The sequence below is a fragment of the Sminthopsis crassicaudata genome, chromosome 6 (genome assembly GCF_048593235.1).
Source record: "Sminthopsis crassicaudata isolate SCR6 chromosome 6, ASM4859323v1, whole genome shotgun sequence".
Classification (NCBI taxonomy): Eukaryota; Metazoa; Chordata; class Mammalia; order Dasyuromorphia; family Dasyuridae; genus Sminthopsis; species Sminthopsis crassicaudata.
Genome location: NC_133622.1, coordinates 107,060,816 through 107,085,000, shown reverse-complemented (window position 1 = coordinate 107,085,000; position 24,185 = coordinate 107,060,816). Strand labels below are relative to the sequence as shown.

The 24,185-nt window shown below is 35.1% G+C and overlaps 2 protein-coding genes and 1 pseudogene across 3 annotated transcripts in view; 2 read left to right on the top strand and 1 right to left on the bottom strand.

Annotated features, from left to right (window-relative positions):
• Window positions 1–24,185, top strand: part of SORBS2 (sorbin and SH3 domain containing 2) — a 451,850-nt gene that overhangs the window by 61,087 nt on the left and 366,578 nt on the right. The gene's annotated exons all lie outside the window — the stretch shown is intronic.
• Window positions 1–24,185, bottom strand: part of LOC141547648 (uncharacterized) — a 181,195-nt gene that overhangs the window by 51,000 nt on the left and 106,010 nt on the right. The window lies entirely within an intron of this gene.
• Window positions 16,584–18,862, top strand: LOC141545747 (adenylate kinase isoenzyme 6-like; annotated as a pseudogene).

The window sequence follows — 24,185 nt, the reverse complement described above, 5'->3', positions numbered from 1 at the left end:
AACTCATAAATGTGAACAATTCAATTATTTAACAAGAGGGGCAGGAAGAAACCCAAGTCTGGATTATAAAAGTCCAAGGGGTAATGAGACAACATCTTGTGTATTTTTGTAGAAAATATGCTATCTCCCTGTGAAATACCAAGTATTAATAGGAGAAAAAGCACCACTCAGGCGATGACTGATGCAATGAAGATCCATTAGTGACTAGGAATTCACTGAGGAAGCATAAGAAGGCACTGTTATTTCTACAAGGGACTTACGAAGACTGAGTGATAGCTGTAACATGTCCACTATGCATTATCTTACTAGAGGAGAAAAGGAAATTATAAATGAGATACATCCCAGCTTAACAAGGAGAAGTATCTGAGATTTAATATATTTGATCTTACAGGTATTACTAAGATTTGGCAAAGATCAGTGAGGAAAATAGAATTGATGATTAGAAGATGGGAATCAGGATATATCTTCTTCAAATGGCAAATAAATGGCCAAAATTCACAAAACTTAAGAGGATTGAAGAACATTGGGTAAGGATCCATGGAAAAGAGAAACAGAAGCAATGCTTTGATGGGCATATCCTAGAGACCAAGTATCCAAATAGCAAATGAGTATAGATAATTGATTATAAAGATTTGATGTAGTAGTGTTAGGTTAGTTTAGTTTGATTATCTGGAAAACTCCAATGACTATCCTCTGACTTAAGGAAAACAAGAGGTTCTTTTATTTGCCTTAATGAAAATTCCATTCTTCAAAAATATAAAGAATAGTTAATACAGCCATTTGTTTTTCATGACTGTACATATTTGTAATGGATTTTGTTGTTTTTGCTCTCTCAGTGGGATGGGGGAGGAAAGAATTGGAGAGAATTTGAAATGGAATATTAAAAAAAAGAAGGGGGAACAGAGTGCTTGCAATTTGAGATCTAATTCTGCTCAATAAAAAGGAGTGAGAAGATGGGAGCACTGAAAATTTTGGGAGAGTGAATTTCCTTCAGAGAAGGAACAAATAGAATTCCACAAGGTGAAATTCTGTAAAGAGATTGTGAAATGAGCATCGCAGTGTCTAGGCAAGCTAAGTAGCTTAGTAAGGTAAAAGTTTTATAGATCTACACTCAGGAAGACAAGTTCAAATCCAACCTCAGAACCTTACCAGTGTTGAAATTCCAGGCAAATCACTTAGATTCTGCCTGCCTCAGTTTCCTTATCTGTAAAATAGAAATAATAATGGCACCTAGGATGATTATGAAGACAAAATGAGATATTTTGTAAAATCCTTTACAAAAAAAGGCAACCAAGATGGTATATGAAAAGAGCCTATCCCATCAAAGAATCAGTTGAAGGAACTAGTGATGTTTAATCTAGAGAAAAGAAGAGGAATGTGAATGCTATTTTTAAGTATTTTGAAGGCTGTCATGTGGGAAAGTTTCCTACTTACAAGGAAAGTAAGTCCTAGAAGATAGAAGCAGGAAAGGGATGTGTATAAGGGTAGTGGGGGGGGGGGGTTAGGATTAGAATAGAGGTAGGAAAGTGTTGCAGGGAGGCAAATCTCGATGTAATCCCTGGAGAACTTCCTACTAGTCTATGCTGTGAACTGATGGAAAGGATTGTCTTGGCAGGTAGCTATTTCCTTCTCATTGAAGGTCTCCAAAAAGAGACTTTAGATACTTAATAGAGATGTGAAATGAGCATCACAGTGTCTAGGCAAGCTAAGTAGCTTAGTAAGGTAAAAGTTTTGTAGATCTCCACTCAGGAAGACAAGTTCAAATCCAACCTCAGAACCTTACCAGTATTGGGATTCCAGGCAAATCACTTAGATTCTGCCTGCCTCGGTTTCTTTATCTGTAAAATAGAAATAATAACAGCACCTAGGATGATTATGAAGACAAAATGTGATATTTTGTAAAATCTTTTACAAATCTTAAAGCACTGGATAAACATAAGGCATTTTCATGAAAACTTTTTCTAAGTCTGAATTGTGGATCCTCACACCCTGAATTTTAGTACTTTACTTTCTGAATTATCCCATCTCTGGCATTTACTAGCTGCATAAACTTGGGAAAGTCACTTTTCTCCGTTTCCTCACTGGTAAAATGACTAGCTGGCCTTGATAGTATCCTCCAGCTCTGGATCAGGTATTCCATAAATTATTGTCCTCAAGACAAGACAGTAAGAATTTTAATACCATGTTGGCCCCGTGCCCCTGACATATTCCTCTTTATAAACCTGATATCAGGAGCTGAATGAAACAAACTCTTTTCTGGGATTAAGCTTCTCTCCTTTCAGTGCTTGAAATGATACCAAATGCCAGTAAGAGAACCCAGACTGTCACTTTGACATTTTAGCAGGCTTGAAAATCCTCATGTACAAAAATGGATAAATAGGCTAACAATCATTATCAGCATGGTGTCAGGAATACTGACTTTGGATCAGTGAGACAATGGCAGACAATGGCGGAGGACTCATGCTCCATGGCAGCCTGGGAACAGGCAATGTGAGTCCCTGGATGGGGATAAAATGTTCTTCTTCTGTCCCTTGAAATGATGCACAAATAGTCCTTTTCCTTCTGCCTGTTATTTCAGATACCAATGGTAGAGAATGTTCTTTCTGGGCTATCCTTCGCCTAAATTATTTCTCCTGAGATATCGAAAGCCCTTAATCTCATTACCATCAGCAGTTTTATCTTTCAGAAGGGTTACTTAGATCATTTAGCATGTACCACTAAGAAGCCAATGATGAGGAGTCCTCAGTCTTGAGGGTATGGAGAGGGGAACACAACTTGAGCATAACAATAGTACCTACTTCTCAGGATGGTCATGACAATGAAATGAGCTATTTATAAGGAGCTTAGTCCATAGTAGGTACATAATACATGCTTTTTGTTTCCTTCTTTCCTTTCTCTTAGATCTTCTCTTATCAGCTAGGATGAACAAAATTATATGTAGCTATTTGGCCTCATATTCAGCTAGGGTGGCAAGGAGAGAACCACTGAGTAGAATGTAAATGAGTGAAGGGCAGATCCATCTTAAATGCTGCCTCGTTTTTAGAATTTGGGCAAGTCATTTTAGTTTGCCTCAATTTCCTTGATTGAAAAATAAACCCAAGCTATTAGTGGCTTTCTCTGTACCTTTGGGATTATTCCACTTACTATATCAAAGGAAACCTGGTTTCTTAAAGAAAAGAAGAATGTAAGAAAAATTTTAAAATCCATCTATTCATTTACTGAAATGATTCCCACCCCAAACCACCAAAATGGCAACACAGGGAACTATTCAAGATTCCAGAGATGTTGTACCAAGTATGTTGAGTCATCAGACTGTCTTAGACATACACACCGTTCTGTTCTAATTTCCTTTCTTGTCCCTCAAACATTTTTAGGAAGGTTAAAATTGTGGTGCCCTATGCAACAAAGGGAGGCTGAACAGGATCTGTTACAAAGCTCCCTGGCTGAAAAAGTACACCTCTTTCAGCACCATTATACATCACCTGTCTCCAGTTACTGCCAAAGAAGGTGTGTAATATATGACTAAACACACTGCTAATGCAGGCACACCAACCCAGGGACAGAAGGGAGTCTGTCCTGTAGTAAAATGATCTGTCCAAGGTTTCCATTAAGTCATCCGGAGCACAAAACGTGAGCCCACATCAGAGATGGTGGGAATGGGCTTAGTTAGCTTCTGATGCTTATCAGGCCTTTCAAGATCTGTAAAAAGAGGAGCTTAAAAGTCCTATTTTGTAGCAAGTATAAAAATAATCGACCAGCCCAGAATATCATGCAAACCTGAATTTAGCATTAAGTGAACAGTAATAAAAATGATTTGTCTACTATTACCTGATTTCCTTTTCCTTTTATTTCTTATCTGATAGAAATGTTGGCTATGTATGCTACTTCTTCCAGAGGAAAATATTCTTATGTGGAATTAAATTAAATTGACTTTTATTAACATGAAATTAAACTCAACAAAAAATGTGCCTGTGTTCCAAGGCACTATGACAGAGACACACACAAAAAAAAAATGGGACCTGCCTTTGAGCAACTTAGTCTTCAGAAAGGAAATAACTGTACATAGATTAATAAATATGTAAGTTTGTATAGAAAAATAGTTTGTGTGTGTATACATTTATGTGTGTATGTGGATAGATATATAAGTAAAATGAAAGGGACAGAGACAGAGAATTATGTTTTTGTTATTATTGAGTTGTATCTGACTCTTTATGACCTCATTTGGCATTTTCTTAGCAAAAATATTAAAGTAATTTGTCATTTCTCTTTACAACTCATTGAAAATTCAGGCAAAGAGGAATAAATGACTTGCTCAGACTTACACAGATGTCTTCCTGACCTAGGCCCAGGGCTCTCTCCACTGTGTCATGTAACTTCCCAACCCTGGCCCAACACACATATTAAATACAAAATATGAAGGGAGAAAAGGTGTCCTGTGGAAGATAGCATTTGAGGTGAGTCTTGAAGGGCACTAGAGATTTCAAGAGATTGAGGTGAGATAGAGAGGGCATTCCAGGCATAAGGGACATCTTATGCAAGAATAGAGAGGCAGTAGAGGAGATAGGATATGTGGAAACCAGTAAATTAGCTTACCAGTGGTAAGGAGTGACATTTTCATCAAGGCAGTATAAGTTGAGTTTCTGCCAGAGGTCATTTACTGTATTTTCTCTGTTAATGCCAAGTAGATTGTGTGGTTAAGCTGGTGTAAACCTTATTCCAAGGAGCCTAAGAACAATGTGTATTTGTGATCTGAGTATCATGTGCCCCAGTAACTATGTCAGAAAGGGAGAGTAGACTAGCGAGCTGAGCAGCTATTCAGCTCTGTAATTCTATAGGATAACACTAGCATAGGGAGTTTGTACCAGGTTGTGTTGGGTCTCCAGGAAAGTCTGTTGGAGGAGTATTTTAGCAGGAACTACCCATGCAAAAGAGACAACCCAGGGTCTTGAAACTTGTCTCTACAGTCCTTTGGATGAAAAAAGTCATTTTTGTATCAGGTGTTGTATTTTCCTGAAGTAAGTTGCTAGTTAGAAATAAAATCTTTTTTATTAGCATCGTGTTGCTTTTTTGCATAGCATCTGTGTTGCTTTCACAATTTTGACTGCCTTTTTAGACTAGAAATAGAGTTCTATGTGCGTGCATCTGTGTGTGTTTTAATGTCAAGTCATGGACAAGTATAAAACTGAATATATATGGGGAAATGGCATGGAACAGAAGTTGCATACTATTTAAAGCAACCAGTGTTTTCTGCTTCATCTTATGCTAGAGGTAGGTAGAGAGGGAAGGCTTGGGAAAGATCTTCTAATAACAAAGTAAGAGATTGCATTTTTCAAGCTGTAAGCAATACAACTGTGCTTTAAGTCATAGATCTTGTGTGTTGAATTGGAAGGAACTTGAAGGGTCATTTAGAAGAATTCCTTCATTGTATATGTGAAAAAAAATTAGTTCTGAGGAAATTAAGTGCCTTGGCTAAAATCACAAAGGTAATAACGAATGACAAAACAAAGATTTGGACTCTGAAACCCATTTTGTTGGACCATGTTGTAACCAAGAATAAACTAAGCACATTAAGAGGCACATTAACTCTTCCAGACCACTATTACACCAATCAATAACTATTCAATGGTTGCTATGTGCCATGTACTGTGCTAAGTGCTGGGGATAGAAAAAGGCAAAAAAAAATAATCTCAAGGAGATTATGTAAAAGAAATTCACAAAAGAATGATTGGTTAGACTTTTCAGACATATACACCATTCTATTCTAATTTCTCTTCTAAAACATTTTTTAGGAATATTGAAATAGAGATGCCTTTTGTGATAAAGTAGGGCTCAGTAAAAATTCTTCTGAGGCCTTTAAATCTCAGCTTTTTACCCTATTGCACAGACATGGCCAGAGGGATGCTACATCTGAAGTCAGGGCCCATTGCTAGCTCAAGAAGAGATAAGATGCTTTCTCTGATTTATTTTGACTGTTTTACTGAAATTCTCACTTGCCAACTGCTAAAGCTGCTTAAAACCAAAGGCTTATACTGATTTCTTCATTTTCTGTAAAAACAAAATGATCACATGATTTCCTAATAGAATATGTACAAGATCTATAGGATCATAGAATAATGACATAATAGCTCACCTTATTATAGAGCTTTAGTTTTGCAAAATGCTTTACAATAGTTGCAAATGACTCATTTTATCCTCATAGTGACCTTGTGAGACAGTGATGTTTATTATTCCCATTTTAAAGATGAGCAATCTGAGGCAGAAAGAAGTTAAGTGACTTGTCCAGAGCACATAGTAAGGATCTGAGGCCAAGTTGAAGTCAAGAATTCTTGACTCCAGGTTCAGTGCTTTGTCCCATGGACCATTTAGTTGATTCTAGAATTCAGAGGCCTTATTAATAATCAGTTTAATCCTTTCATTTTTACAGATGAAGAAATTTGAGGGACAGGGAAAAGTGCCTTGTTCAAATTCCTTACAGATTTTAAACAGGAGAGCCAGTATTCATAAGTGGGTCTTGTGACTTGAGTTCAATGCTCTTTTTGTAGTACTGAATTCCTGTACATGTTGACCTGCTTATGACTCATTTTGTGAGTACAATGCAAATGACCTATGTACACAATCTAAAAGGTGATTTATTAAGATTTAGTGTTACTTCATTACACAATGCACAATGCATTCTTCTGGAGAAACAAAAATTTGCTACCCTAGAATAATGGCAATATCTAACAATATAGTGGTTTGGATTTATAAAGAGTTTTGTTTTTCTCCTCTCTAGCCCCCAACCTTGTGATAAGATATTATTTTTGTACTATTGCTTAGTATTTCCATTTAATTTCTGTGCTGAAACAGCATTAAAAAGTACCTTTGAAAATGGGTTTTTTCTTCCTCTCCCTTTGGGAAAGTGACACCTAAATGTAATTTGATATATGTGAATTCCAAGATGTCACTGTCTACCTAGAAATTCATTGTTATTGTTCATGATCTTTGGATTCATCCCTACACCTCAAGCTGATAGATGATGTCTTCACTGCATTATGATTTTTTCACACCATTGAGATTTCATCTAAATAACCTGGGCCATCCTTACCAGTTGTCTTGACTTAATGTCTTATCACTGGATTCCAGTGACTCTGAAGGAGAGAGTGAGACTGATGACTTTTTGCAGGTCTTAGTAACTTAAATTCAATTCACTAGCAAGTCAAGATTTCACCCTCATGATATCATTGTTCCTGTTTGGAAACAAAGAAATCATCATTTAGTATACTTACTTCTGAGAACTACATTAGAGGTAAGGAAGAAGTTTTAGATAAATAAGTTATATTCTTTATAGAGATTCATTGTCTGAAGGAACCCCAAGTATCTAATTGATCCAAATATAATCTAAATATAATCCTCTCTACAATATTCATGGCCTTTCATCATTCAAATATGCTATTTGAGGACCTCTAAACAATGGAGAGCTCACTACCTCTTCAGACTTTTTTTCCCATTTTCAGATGTTTTTCCTTATATTAAACCTAAATTGACTTCACTGCAACTTTTGGCCACTAGTTCAACCTCTGCCTTCTTGGGTCAGGTAAATTAGTCTAATCTCTCTTCCACGTCATTGCTGTTTTCAAATGCCTGAGGTATTTCAAATCAGTTATCATGCCCCCCTCACCAGTCTCCTCTATTCTAACTATCCCTAATTACTTTATCTTATCCTAATGTGGGGTGTTCTCTAGTCCTCTGATTACACTAAGTGCTTTCCTCCAAACATATTCTAGTATATCAATGTTGTTCTGGAAACAGCACTAAACACAGCTCAGGTGTATTCTTACCAATGCTGCTAACAGTAGCATTCACTCTCCCTAGTTCTGGACACTGCTTCTATTAATTTAGACTGTCTACTTAGCATTTTTCCTCTTTATCATCTCCTAGATCAGAAAATTAGAGATGAAAAGGACTTAAAGGGACGTAAGAAGGCATCCAGTCCGACCTTCTCATTTTATAGATGGAAGAACTTTTGTCTTCAAAACCTGCCTCAACTCCTGCCTTCTACAAGAAGCTTTGCCTCATTTCCCACTAGAGGCTGATTCCTTTCCCTCTAGGAGGTTACCATTGTCTATTTTGTATGGAGCAGTGGATAGAGTAACAGGTCTGAAATCAGGAAGACTCATCTTCCTGAGATCAAATCCAGTCTCTGACACTAGTTGTGTAACCCTGCTCAAGTCACTTAACTCTGTTTTCCTCAGTTTTCTCATCTATAAAATGAGCTGAAGAAGCAAAAGACAAACCATGCAGGTATCTTTGCTGAGAAAACCCTAAACGGGTCACGTAGAGTTGGACATGGCTGAAAACAACTGAACAAACAAAAGAGACTCTCTATACATCTTATATATACTTGGTTCTTTATAAGTTATCTCCCTCTTTAGAATCTAAGTTCCCTGAAGGCAGATACTGCTTTTGCCTCTCTTTGTACCCCAATACTTGCTACAGGGTCTGACACACATTAAAGCAAATACTTGTTCACTGAGGGACTGAGAGCTGAATCCCAGTAGAAGAGATGATTTGCCCAAAGTCACACAAATAATAAACAGCTGAGCTGAAATTTGAACCCAGTCTCTTTAACCTCCAACCCAGTGCTCTTTCCACTGTACTATGCTGCCCCCCTACATAGTTTGTTCTGATTCATGTTTTGTAGTCCACTAAAACCCCAGATATTTTTCCCATATGAATGTTTGCCTAGCCACAGTAATGTCCTTGGAGAATGACCAATGAGTGCCTGTGAAAAGTTACTGTCTCCATGCCATCTTATTATTTTACAGTCAAATACTCACTGCACACCAATCATTTAAGTATCATGCTGGCTAAGCAATATCCTCTCTTTTAAAGTTATCACTCATTTGATCTTATAAAATGGCTGTTGGAAATAGGATGCCAATATGAAAAGTGTTAAAACATCAGGAAATGAAAAAGTAACCATTAATCTTGCTGCTCACATCTTCTTTCAAATGATGCCCTTTTGTTGATTTTTAGGATTCCAATCATTATGTAATGCCTCATTTCATTCCTCACCCTTTCGAGTCTGTATTTATAATCCGTATACATCATCACTTGGAGATGGAGAATTTTATTAGATTATCTAGCCTGGCCATGGAGATCATTACAGAAGAAGCACCAAAACTTCCTATTCATTATAAATAAAAAAGGACTGGAATTTACACAATTATTACAGTTTTTTAAAGTGCTTTGCATATTATTTAATTTGATTTTGCAGCAACCCTATGGATGAAAATAGCATCAAGACAGAGGTTCAATGTTTACAAATCATTTTACATATTATCTCAAGTGATCCTGACAGCCTTGTGAGATAGTTGCTATTTTTGCCCCCATTTTACAGATGAAGTGGGTAAAAATAGATAAGATTAATCTCATTTTACAGATGAGGAAACTGAAACCCAAAAAGAATAAATAGGTGAATTGGCCAGCTAACAGTGTTGCTAAGTCTTGGAGCTGGGCAGCTAGGTGGTGCCATAGTGCACAAAGCATTGGGCTTAGAGTCGGGAAGACTGGGATTCCTGAACTCAAATATGGCCTCAGACACTTACCTAGCTGTTAGTCACTTAACCCTGTTTATCTCAGTTGTCTTATCTGAATGATGAGCTACAGAGAAAAATAACACACCATTCTAGTATCTTTGCCAAGAAAATGCCAAATAGGGTCACAAAGAGTTAGAGAAGACTGAAAATGACTAAAAAAAAAATCTTGCAACTAAAATTTGAATTCAGCATCTAAGTTCAACCTTCTTTCTAATGCACTTAATTATTCTTGAGAACTCTGAGAGAAAGTATGGCAGAGAGAGTGTTTTTTAGCCCACCCCTGACACATACTGGATGTGTGACTCTGTGCAAGCCTCCAAGATCACCAGTCATCACCATCCATCACTAACATTTATATAGTGCTTACTAATCACTTTTACATATCTCTCATTTGATTCTTACAACAACCCCAGGAGATAGGTATTATTACATACCCTACTTTACAGTTGAGGAAACTGAGGCAGATAGAGGTTAAATGATTTACTTTCCCAAAGTCACATAACTAGCAAATTTCTGAGGTAACATTTTAAAATGTTCTTTCCAGTGCACCACCTAATTGCAAAAGAGTTAACCATTCAACACTGGCAGAAAATATTTTCTTATTAGTAGTTCCCTACACCAGTGAAATTGCTAGTGTGGACCAACACAAAAGAGAAATGGCTGCCTCTCAAACTGTAAATATCCCAGTGCTCCAGTAATCTTTAACTTTCTTGGTGTGAGCAACACCTGTCCCAATGTAGATTGAAACTGTTCCACAGTTCACAGAGTTTAGTGAATTGTGAGGGTTGTTTGTTTTTTGTTTGTTTTGTTTTTTAATTGTCAATTAGTGCCCAGCTTCCTTATAATTCTCTAAACTTAGTTGGACTGGTTCTTGGACAATAGACATGAGCTCTCTGTAGAAAGCTCATAGGTGAAGAATCTTTATTTTATCATTTCCAGATCTTTGATACTTATTAAGAATCTATTATTTAAAAATTCAATAAATACTATTTTGTTATTGAGATTTAATTTTTAAAAATCTATTACATGAAAAGTGCTGCTATATTTCCGTCATGTATTATATACAAGTACAGTGGGCTGTCTTGTGATGGAATGAGTTCTCTAGCACTGGAAATCTCCCAATCAAAACTGGTGGACCACTTGTCAAGAATAAAATATTGAGCATACCTGCTCTGAGGAAGTAGGATTTGGTGGATTCTGTGAGGTTCTGTAATTCTATGAGTGCAGGTATTATTTTCTAAATGAGGGAACGAGTTTAGATAGGGCAAAGTCATGCTATAGTAGCTTTGTATCAATAATTTCTTAAATTCTTGGCAAGTAGCAAACAGGTCATGGATTGCTACCAAATTTAGATAAATCATCATAGGTACAAGTAAAGAAACAGAGTACTCATGCAACTGAGACCCATATTTATAAAATTTAGTTGGCAATGAATGATGGCTATTTCCAAAACCTCAAAAACCAAAGAATGCATAATCATAACTTAATAGATTCTTTCATGCTAGTGGAACCACAGTATTTAGAGTGTGTAGCTTTATGGTAATAACATAATAGTAACCTTCATCCCCAAATCATAGAGCTTTTACAGAATCAGTCTCTGATCAGTACCATTTTGAGATGTTTCATAACTAACTTAATGCATCTCAATATCTGAGGCATATAGAAGAAAGGGAACTGGGGACTTAGAGAATCTTTTTTGTAAGGGAATGAAAAGGAGAAATACTATTTTAAGTTAAATGTCAATGGCTTGTTCTAAACCCTAGTTACTTTTGTCATATGATTATAAAAGATTGCAAGTTTGAATCTGGAAGAAACCATTAGTGGTGGGTCACTGAATCCAACCTTCTTATTTTACAGATGAAGAAATGGAGACCCAATTAGTATATGACTTGCCCAAGATCCCACAACTTGCAACTACCTGAGGCAGGATTTGAACCATGCTACATTAGACTCATATGTTTCCTGGATAAAATAGGAAGAACTTGTTTGGTAAACTTGTAAAAGCTATAGATAGATAGGTGGATAGACAGACAGATAGATAAACTATTATTTGTAGCATGTTTAGACCTATTAGATAAGGTAAAAGATCTCAAGGGCAGCCCAATAGAAGTTTGACTGTGTATTTGTTTTTGAGATTGAGACTCTTATCTTGTCAAAGCTGAAAGAACAACTATACTCACAGACCAATATGGATGAAGATGGAAACTTTTATTTTCTCCCTATTTCTAACCTGGCCCCATGTAATCCTCTTTAGGCTGACTAATGTTTCCCTCTCCCCCCTACTCCTAACTCATAACTTCCAAACTCAAGCTCCCCCCTCCAACCTCAGCCTCTCCTAATATCAGGGACAACTAACAAAAATTTATTAAAAGTTCCTACAGTGTGCCAGGCATTGAAGATACAAACACTGAAGGAAGCAGTATACAAAACAGGCAAAATAGCATATATGACAGAGTGGATATGAAAATCTGCTTCTTTTTTCCCCAATTAAGAAACTGTCAAAGGATATGAACAGGCTGTCCCCAGAGGAAGAAATTAAAGCTAGCAATAATCATATTTTTAAATTCTTTAAACCACTAATAGAGTAATACAAATTAAACTAACTCTGAGGTACCATCACCTTATACCCATCAGATTGACTAAGATGTCAGAAAAAGAAAATGACATGCTGGAGGGGATGTGGAAAAATAGGTACATGTTGTGGATTAGTCCACCCATTTTTGGAAAGCAAATTGGATCAATGAAGCAACTGGGCATGTTCAGATTGGAAGAAAAAAGACTTAGAGGTGATTTGATGACTGTATTCCTATAATTGCAGAAATTGCAGAGCTATTATGTGGAAGAAGGATTCAATTAATTTTGCTTCAATTAGGAGGGAAGCTACCAAAAAAAATTAGATGTGTGTATGTGTATGAATGAATATATATATAGATACTTGTATATGTATATGTATGTATGTATGTATGCTTGATGTAAAAGGAGGGAGAGGAATCCAATATATAACTTTCTAATAGAATTATTAAGGTGGAATGGTCTGTCTTAGAAGTGATGGAAATTTAAAAAAAAAAAACTCAAGATGACTGCTTGTTGGAGTTAATCAACAATCATTTATTAACCACTGCGTACCAATATGCTATAGAGGGGATTCTTGTTGAGGTGTGGACAGCAAGAGTCCTCCTGGCCTTTGGGCTGCGATGGCTAGTACCTTCGATTAGACAGTTTAAGAGACCCACCCCCAAGTCTTCTAGGCACTTTGTCCCTTGGAGATTCATACTTATTCTGTGATTTTCTTCTCTAGTGTCAATTCTTAAGCACCAGAGTTTGACTTTGTATGGAGTACTCTCAAATTATTGAGCTCATAGCTAACCTATCCCCTTCTCTTGCAAGGAATATGAGAATCAAATGTTATTTTTAGGATTTCTTCAAAGTCTAATAATTCAGTGCCTCTGTACATCAGGAACTGTCTCTTATATGACCTTAGGCAAGTCATTTCATTTTTCAGAATCTCGGTTTCCTCATCTGCAATATAAAATTCCTACCCATTCTAAACCTGTAATGACCAAAACTTTTCATTCTGGTCATTAGTTTGCATAAGATTATAAGACTTAAAAGATTGTTCAATCCATCCCCTTGCCTTCGATGTAATCATGATTAACATGTGGAAACAGGAGATGCATCTCCTATTTTTAAAGTCCTACCAAAAAACTCTTACAAAATCTCTCAGTAATCAATTCCAACATGTACCTTGGATTATTGTTTCCTACAAAAGCTTTGTTCTAACTTACTACTATTCTAATGAAAGTGATTGGTTGGTCATTATCCTGAGTCTGAGAGCCCTTGATTCTCTGATCTGATTGAACTCTCCAGTAATAATTTACAGAGGTGACTGATGTTCCCTGTAAAGGTCAGCCTTCTGCCTTTCCCAGACACCTATCCTCAATGCTGGGAAAACATGTGTCCTCTGCATTTGATCCTTCTTTTCCAGTTCCTTCAAAACCTGGCTCAAATGCCACTTTCTCCATATAGTTTTCCTTTATTCCTCCCACCCTGTCTGTAAATTCCTTCCTCCAAATTATTTTGTCTTTATTTTGTATATAATTATGTAGGTACATGCTGTCTACATTAATGGAATGTAAACTTCATGCGAGTGGGAACCGCTTCATCTGGCATTGCCTCCCCAGCTACTCACAAAATACCCAGAACATTTGTATGTTTGTTTGATTCATTGATTAGACAACTGAGCTCCAATGGAAAAAGTTCCAAAATCAAACTGATTGTATCCCCTTAGCTTACAGAGCCGGATCTCACTGCTGAACAATATGGCATTTCCCACACATACTACACACACACTTTTGATCTCTATGCAACATTTGACATTATTACTTCCCTCCCCTCCTGATAGTATTTTCTTCCATAGCTTTCATAAAGAAAGAGCCCAGACCCACAATTTTATCAACATGCTTGAAACACCTTCCATCCATAAAATTTAACAACTCATCTTTAAATTATAGAGAGTAGCCTGGAAGCAGTGAGGGGCTAAGTGACTTTTCCACGGTACACATCTAGTATACATCAAAAGAAAAATTTGAACCTAGGTCTTCCCAATTCTCAGACCAGTCCCCTACCCATTATACTATACTGCTTCTCTAGAATATAATCATGTAGCTTTATACCTTAGTAATGTATCCCAGGAACCTCATTATGTTTGTTTGTTTCTGTTTTTCCAAGCTGATGGAATGATCCAACAGAGCTTTACTTTTTAAAGTGGCCTATAGCTTTGGACTTGCCTATTAAGTCAATTGGACCCATTTCAACACAGCAAGATGCTTCTCAATTCAAACTTACTGCATTTTGGCAAATGAAATCTATATTTTCCATGAGTCATTCTGTGAATTACAAAACATTCATTATCCAGGAAGGTTTACTGTGTATCTCAAATTAATGTAGCACAATAATAGTGTTAATGTCAGCAGGATTGTACCAGACAATAGGGTAAAATCCACTGCTGAGACTCAAATGAATAATGTTTTCATTTAAATTGTCTCACATTTGAAATAGTTGACACCATGAAGTGTTCAGACAATCGGTCAAACATTTCCTTGAAAATTTTCAAGGTATAAACTCTTAACTTCTCATGTGAAAAAGCTTGTTCTTTCTTTTTGTAACTAACGTAGGAAAATCAAAGGTTTTAAGAAAGCTGCAGCTAGGTGATGTAGTGGATAGAGCACCGGCCCTGAAATCAGGAAGATCTAAGTTCAAAGCTAGCCTCAGATACTTAATACTTCCTAGTTGTGTGACCCTGGGCAAGTCACTTAACCCCAGCCTCAGCAAAAAAAGAAAGAAAGAAATACTCCATTGGTAACAATTATTTTTTTTTCAGTCTAATAGATAGCATTTCTGTTCTTTTTTCTTCCTGTCCTCACATTAATAGCCACATGGGCCTTTAGTGCCTTCAGATAGAAAAGGACTCTTAAAAGAAATGAAATAAAAAAGAACTTTAAACCAAAAACACTTCTTATTTCCTTTGACTGTCCTCAATTGTATACATCTTTATGGCCCTATAAACTTTTGCTACTGACTATTAAAAAATAGGATTATTTTAGTGTATCTTAGTTAAATGTCTCCTTTGGTCTTTTTCCTTTCACCAAAACAAAAAAATTGAGAATAAACATAAGAATTCATTTGATAAAATGCCTTAAAATCAAATAATCTATTATTATTTTACAGAAAAACCAAGTAGAAGGAAAAATGAAAATGTATTATTATTTCTTTGACAACTTTTTTTCAGGGTTCATATATGCTTTGATATCATTTGATATCATTAGGATGGATACCAATGCAAATTGCAACCAAGTCATGCCTTCTCGTCTATGTAGTTTTATCCATATCCTCCCAAAATTTCTTCTTAGCATATTTGATTAATACACTGAAAAATTTCTTCTTTTACTATTTCATGGATTATCAGCATAATATGATTTAGTCAATTCCTCTCTTACTCTCATTACATGATCATTTCTCGCCATCTATGTGTTGGATTTTACTTTTCCAGCCAAGTCATCATTGGTAATACAATGCTACCTATTTATGTTTATCATGCAATATTTCCTTGACTTTTGAATCAGCTATAATTTTGATTCTTCAGTGATGATGTGTTGTGATTCCATGATTTGTATATATTATGATTTTCAGAGGCAGAAATTCTCCAGGAAAATATTAAAGTTAGAAAAATGGCCCTTGAAAAAAATTAGACTGACATTACTGAAATCACAGAGGATTCTGTGTCAGACACAGCTTCTATGATTGACTGAGAAATAAAGAAAACACATCATCCCACAGTTCATTTTCTGCTGATTGTTTTCCAAGAACAAATAAATCAAAACAATGAACCCTAGCTTTGAAGACTTGGATCTCCACTGAAATAAGATCTTAGAAGATTCTTTGATAGATGTAAATACAAAGAAGATTTTCTTCAAGGAATCATCATCTAAAATTCAATAAATATGAATATTGAATTTGGCATTAAACAAGGAGACATATGCTTACCTAACGCTTTACCAATGTCATGTAGGATGTCTTGGGTAAAATCCAAATGGATATTTAGTTCTGATTCTGCCACTGTCTGTTGGACCTCTGACAAGTCACTTTCTTTCTAACGTATCTGTGTCCTTAAACATAAACCAGGGATGATTGGTCTATATGATCCTTAGGTCTCAGGGGCAATTAGGTGGTGCAATGGATAGAACTCTGGTCCTAGAGTCAGGACATCCTGATTTCAAATCTGACCTCAGATATTTTCAAGCTGTATGACTTTTCTGTTTCTAGCTTTATTGATTTCATTTTTATCAATTTGTTAGTTCACCTTGATTAAATGAAGTTTATCTTATTTTTTATTTAGTTGCTGATTAATATTTAGCATATATTTTAGTATATTTAATATGTATTATGTTTATTTAGTATATTTTATATATTTGTATTTAATATATATTAAGTTTTTTGATTATTAACTAATTTAATCTAATTTCTTATAGTATAAATTATATATTTAAATTTTATCTAATTGGAACTTATGATATAACTTGGTGTAGTTTTCACAGCAACTGTCATTGAATTGTCATTTTTCTAGAAGTTTGTGTTCTTGTGTTTATGAAACAGATTTCTGTATACATTTATCCTAGGTCTTATTTAATCTACCAACAGACTTTTACATTTCATTTTACATACATTTATTTCATTGTAATACTAGTTGGCTTTTAACATTCTGTAATATAGTTGGTGTTCCAATATGGGCCTAGAAACAATCTTTACTGTTGGTGGAACTGTGAACTGATCCAGCCATTTTGGAAAGCAATCTGGAATTATGCCCAAGGTGTTGTTAAACTGCCTTTGTCCTTTCATCCAGCAATACTAGTATTAGATTTGTTTACCAAAATGATTAGGGGGAAAAGGAAATAATCTCTATGTTCTGAAATATTTATAGTGGCTTTCTTAGTGATAGTAAAGAGCTGGAAATTGCAGAGATACCCATCAATTGGGGAATGACAGAACAAGTTGTAGTGTATAATTGTGGTGGCATATTACTGTGGTATAAGAAATAAAGAGCTCAGTGATCTTTAAAAAATAGATAGACTTGCATGAAATGAGTTGAACAAGAAAGAGCATTGCATATGGTAACAACGGTATTATTTTAAGAACATCTTTGACCTTTGACTGCTAAGGTGGAACTAGCATTACCACCACCATGAGGCTACCCAACATCCTGTTTGTGGGTATACCAGGGCTTTGAAAAACCACACTAAGCAAAGAACTTGCCTCAAGGATAGGATTGATATATATTAATGTGGGCTATTTAGCACAAGAAGGACTTTATGATGGCTTTGATGAAGAATATGAATGGTCCATTTTAGGTGATAAGAGTAATTGATGGGTTAGAAAAGAAAATGAAAGAAGGTGGAGTTATTGTTGATCAGCACAACTGTGTGATTTTCTCTGAACAATAGTTTCATATAGTTTTTGTGCTTCAAACAAAGAATTCTGTATTATGTAAAAGATTTGAAAAAAGGGAATGCAGTATAAAGAAACTATAAGACAATATGCAATGTGAAATTTTCCAGATTCTTTATTATGAAGCCATGGCCTCTTCTAAGCATGAAATACTATACCTGCTGGGCAGGAACATACCAGAAGAACTAGAGAGTAATTTAAATCAGATAATGCAATAGATTGAGCAGTGAATGAACAATAATAATTGAGCCTCAAGAAAGAAGCATGAACTTTCAAGGCTTTCCACATGATGGTTAAAGATTTTCTTGACACCTTCTTCCTCCCCGTGGAATAGAAATTAACACAACTTACATCAAATGTTATTATCAGCAAGTAGACAATATATATGTTTCAGTTATGACTAAATCAAGAAAACTGAAAGCTCTCAAATATAATGAATAAGATATTAAAGATGTTTAAAATTTGGGAATATTCAGCATTCTCATTTATTTTGGTTAACTGCTAAAGAATAAGCAACTTTGAGAAAATAGATGGAAATCTTTAATACTTGGCATGAAAAAGAAACTGAAGGCTAGGAGAACCTGCTGACATAAATAGAAGAGTCTAAGGATAAAAATATAAATTGTAAAAATAAAAATGATGACTTTGAGTGACTATGTAAAAATTTGACTATTATATACACCCAAATTAACTATAAAAGACATATGAAAGAAGATACTAACTGCATCTCAAGAAAGAACTGATAAATAGAAGGATATATAAAATAATTTTATATAAATATATGGAGAGGTAGAAAAAATGGGAAAAAAGAGTTAAATAATTATAATACTTAAAAGAAATAGCAAATTATACATAATTGATCTGCAATTTCATATACATCTTTTTTTCCTTATATTCTATGTTATAGAAATGCTTGTTTTATTTCTTAAGTTCAGAATAAAATAATTTTAAAAAATAGATTTCTATAATTACTTAGCTACAGAATATGGTCATTAGTAATATTTAATTTGTACTTTTTTTTTTCTTTCCATCAGTGTTCATTAGGAATATTTGACTTATTCTTTTTTGTTTTTCTTTTATATTTCTGCTTACTTTAGTATCAGGACCAAACTCATCTTGTAAAAGCAGTTTGGTAAAGTGACATTTTTAATTTTTGTCAATAGTATATATAATATAGGAGCTAGTTTTTTTCTACCATTAAAAAAAAACCAGCTCCTATATCATATATACATATATATATATATGCTACATATATAAATACTTAAAATAAATCATCATGAGGATTGTTGGGGTTTTCTATTTCAGTTTATTTATTCTTTGTTTGTATTCTTATTATCAAATTAGGTTTTTTTCTATGACCAATTTTGTTAGTCTGACCTCCATATTTTTACAGATAGTTGTCTATTTAAATTATTTTCACTTTTGTTGATATATATTGAGTATATTCACTTTTTATTAATGTCTTTCCTAACCTTTCAGTGTAATTTTCGCATTTTTAATTTTGATTATTTTGTTTACCAACTAGATTAGCTAATAATCATAATGCAAATTGATAAATGAACAAAAGAAAATCTATTTAAATCTCTTTTGTTCATATATCCATTTGCATTGCAATACTTATTTTAAAAAAATTTTATAAGGCCACTGAAAAATTAAGAGATTGGTTGAGGATCAGTCAGCCAATATTTGTCAGAGACAGGATTTGATGAGGTCTTCTGGCTCTGAAGCCATTTTCTCTATTCACTAAAACTCTAGGTACCTATCATTTTAAATAGCCTGTAAGTAGTACCTTATATTAGAATTTTTGTGTTTATTCATTCTTTTATCTCTTCATATTTGGGAAAAGGATGGCAAATTATGTCTAGGGCAATAAAGAAGAAAATTGTCTCTTCTACCACTTGGATTTACTCTTTTTTAGACTTGTCCTTAGCCAATGCTGTGAATGTACCCTCAGGGAGGAGCTGGCTTGACCTGCTTCTATTAGAAGCCTTTAGTGGGACATGCAGCAATAGGTACTATGCACAGGGCAACAGCTGTCAAGTGTACCCACACACATTCATTTGTTCAATCGTATGCCAAGGGTGATACAGTAACATATATACCATTGTGACAAGAAGGCATCTGGTCTCCCAGGCACCTGTGCAAGACTCTGACTCTATCAAATGCCTTCATCAATAGTTTGTGTTCTTTCTCAGGATTATAGAATCAAAGAGTTAGAGCTGCAGGAGATCCAAGGGGTCATCAGGTATAATTCTGTCATTATGCAGATGAGAAAACTGATGACCAAAGAGGACAAAAGTGACTTGCATATAAATAGTATGTGAGAAAGGCAGGACTTACTCTAACTGCAACATTCTTTCACTATACCAGGCTATACGCCAAGTATTAAGGTAGAACAAGTGAAAGGCAAAGGATCTTAGCTTCTAACTTCCTCATTTGGAAGTGACCCAAGAGATTTTCTAGGTTAACCCGTTCTCAAATAAGAATACCTTCCTCAGCATCTCTAACAGAGACTCAATGGCAAGGAAACCCCTTGCCTCTTAAGGCAACACAGTTGATGTTTGGATGAGAAAGATTTGGAAAGGTTAGAGGCAAAATCTGCTTGTCTTAAGCTTTTGCATGTTATTTCTACTTCTCTAAAAGGGGGTCAATAAAGCAAATCTAATTCCTCTTTGATGTAACAAAGTACTCCTGTATTTTATATGACCTGTGATTTGTAATTACTATAGTTTAAAAAAGCTATTGTTATAATAACTAGTGGTATAAAGAACTGCTGTATTTTATGTAACCTGTGACTTATGATTAATATATTAATAGAATTAGCTTAATCTACAGTTTTATATAATATATAAAATATACATATGATAATAGAATATAAAATATTTTATAAAATACTCTTGTCCTCCCTTAAATATTCTCTTCTTCAGGATAAACATCCTCAGTTACTTCAGTGGATACTCATATAGTATTTTTTAAACTTAAAATCATTCTGTTTGCCCTCCTATGAAGTCATCACATACACACACACACACACACCCCCCTCTAAGGGATATATATCTCACAGAACCCAAATTAACATATGTCTGTCTGTTTATATATGTATGTGTATGTACATATACAGTTGGTTTCCTTTAGAATCCGAAGTATTTTATTTATTTTATTTTATACATCTAAAATATTATTTTTTAAGAAATCCTTCGTCATTTCATCAGACTGCCAAAGACGTCTCTTATTCAAGAAAGATCAAAAATCCCTGCTCTAGACAATGTCTCTAACTGCTGAAAGTCAAAACATATCTTTGCTCTGCCATGTCCAACTCTTGACTCATAAGGAGTTTCCCCTCCTATAAAATCACCATGTTCCAACTTCTGTCTAGCCATATTTTAAAAAGCAGAATGGAAGACTTGACACTTATTTCCATTATACATTTAACCATCTAACTTCATCACATTGAATACAGCCCATTCTTCTAGCCGCTCTCTGTCTCTTGTCAATTCTGTAAAGAAATTGGATGCAAAAGTATCTTGCTATTCCAAAATGGAAGCTTTCCCCTGTCTAGGGAAAGATAGAAAAAAGAAATATTATTCGTGCAAAGAGTATAAATAATACAGCTCAAAGCACTAAGCTCATGCAAGGCCCATGGGTCCCATTAATCAAATTTATTTCTTGGTCTTTTTTTTTTTTTTGGAGTCCTGTAAATTCTACAAAACTATTAAACTAACTTTATAAGTGAGCTAACTAAAAGCATAAAAGATAAGATTTTTTTTGTTTTTATTTTTATTTTTTTTTTATTAAATCTTCTTAAGTTATAAAGAATGTGTTGTTTTTTTATTCATTGCAGTCATGTCCAATTCTTTGTGACCCTGTTTGGGCTTTTTCTGGCAAAGATACTAGAGTGGTTTGCCATTTTCTTCTCTAGCTCATTTTACAGATGAGGAAACTGAGGCAAATAGGATTTAAATGAATTGCCCAAGATCACACTGCTAATAGGTACTTGTCTGAGATTGAATTCAGGTCTTCCTGACTCCAGCCCCAGTACTCTATCCCTGTGCTAGCTGCCCAATGAAAAGAATGTGTCTGTATAGGTTTACATATTTATAGATATATAACTATTTATATTTACATGGCTATATATATATATATATATATATATATATATATATATATATATATTACATATACATATATATTTTAAAATAAATCCAGTGAGGATAGAAACTTAAGTTTTAAGGCCTTTAATAATTAGTTATTTAAAGAGGCTAATAATTTTGAGCTTTCTGAAAGATTTATTACATTGCAACATAATGGCTGTTTCTTTATAGAAGCCACATATTACTTATCAATCAACTTTTATGTTGGTGAGCAATCAATTAATAATCAATAAGCATTTACTTATCATTTACTATATTCAAATATTTATATTAAATTCTGAAAATACAAAACAAAAGCAAAAATATTCCCTGATCTCAAGGACCTTACATTCTAATGGGGAAAAAGCACATAAACAAATACATGTGCATAAGATGTATATATCACAGCTACCACTTAGCTGTGTTAGTGGGAGGAAGGGGAATGCAGGAGAGAGAATGTGAAACTGGATATGACAAGACTTGTGAACAGATGAGATATGTAGAATGAGAGAAAGTGAGCTTTTAAGGGTGACTGACAAAACAATGATGCTTTCATCCTGATCTGTATCTTGACTCTGGATCCAGGTGACTCCAGAGAGAAAGTGAGGTTGCTGACTTTGCATAGCCCTCCCTTCCTTAAATCCAATTCACTTTCTAGTTATGGCATTCTGTTTCTGAAGCCATTGTCATCTTGAAAAATAAAGGAGAAACAACCCTAACCAAAGTAACTGGAAAGTTGGGAAGAAAAGAAGGTTGGTGACCATTGGTCAAGGATGGTTACATCCTTTTAGTCTATCCAATGGGAAGGCTCGAGTCTTTTGCTTTTAAATCCTGGACAAGCCTGAAGCTGGCCAGGTTCCAGGAGCACATGGCGGGAGTTGGGATGGCTCCCAGGTGTGTCTGGACCTCTCCCTGCAGGGTTAAACAAATGCTTTCTTTTTGTATTTGATGATCTCTCTGATTAGTTAATTTGGGAAGGGGATCTTTCACCCGACCTGGCCCACACACAATGACACTATTTATCTATCTCTTTTGCCTTCAATCTTTCCCAGTATCAGAATCTTTTTTTAATAACTCTTTTCCCTTATTTCTTCTCTTCTCCCTTCTGTTCCCTGGTAGTCTTTTCTCCTTCTCTGCCCATAGAATATAGCCTCCCAACGGAAATTTTGACCTTAGATTAACTAACAAGATATCTGGGGGGTTACATTTATTTCTTAAGGACCTTGTCTTAAACCCAAGTCATTCTGCCTTTCATTGGTTGGTCAACAATAGGTGCACCCAAGCCCAAGGGGTCATTGTTTTGGCCCTGATTACTCAGAGGAAATGTAAATAGCAACTGTTTCTATTTTGGCCAAAAACTCTGAGGGTCTTCCCCTCCCAAGTTGATTTTTTATAACCGATCATTCTCTGTCTCATTTCTTACCTAGCCTTAATCACTCAATGGGCTTTATGACCTCAATGTAATTGAGATCTGTTAAAGACCTTATCTTTAAATGCCCAAGTCCTCCCACCATATCCTGGGCCATTTCAGGTTATCCTGGTGTGGATCTAGTCACTGGACCCAGAAGGCTCCAGAGGAGAGAAGCTGGTGAGTTTGCACTGCTCTCCCTCACTTAAATTTAATTAATTTGCAAGTCATGGCTTCATCTTCCTACTCACAGTACTCTTCAAAAACTAAAAACAAACAACAGCATGCTCAAAGTATCTAAGCTCCTGGTAATCATCTTGCAGATAAATCAGCCCAGGTCTCAGATTGGATCAAAAAGTTAGATAGTTTAGAAAGAGAAGAGAAGATGGCCCATGACAGAGCTTTGGAGGATATCCACAATTGGTTTTAGATACCACAAATGCCACAAAAAGTCAGTATCAAAATCTGGTCCTGACACTGGGAATACCCAGAAGACTTGAGGCAATTCTTTATCATGCAAATAGCATTCTGACCAGGCAGCTGTGGTTAAAAAAAAAAAAAAATCTTTCAAATATTTCTGCAGCTTTTAATATCTGTGGTTACAAAGAAGGAACCATAATAAAATAACTTTGATCCTAAAAAAAAATTCGTAAAAGGCTTCATGTAAATAAATTATTTTTGTTATTCTGACAAGATTAAAATACAAACTGCAGAAGAGTTTCCATGACCACTCCAATGTGTTTTCAGTCAGGTGAAAATGTAAGCTATTTCATGGGAACTTCTAATTAACACTTGATGGCAATTTAAATTTGTAATTAAGCCTTTTGCTTGGTAAGCAGCCCTGCCTGGCAGAGTTAGTCTTCTGATGGAATTATGCTATCAAAAGGGCAGGACATTTTCTTACATTGGCCATTGTCCTATGTCTATTATTCTTAGTTTTGTGTCTAAGTAACAGAAAACCTTGGGCTTTAGGGAATATTGAAAAAAAAAATTTTTCTGATATGTTCAAAGACACTATGATCAATCCCTTATTGTGTACTTCTTCTAATCTTGCCTGATTAGCATGAT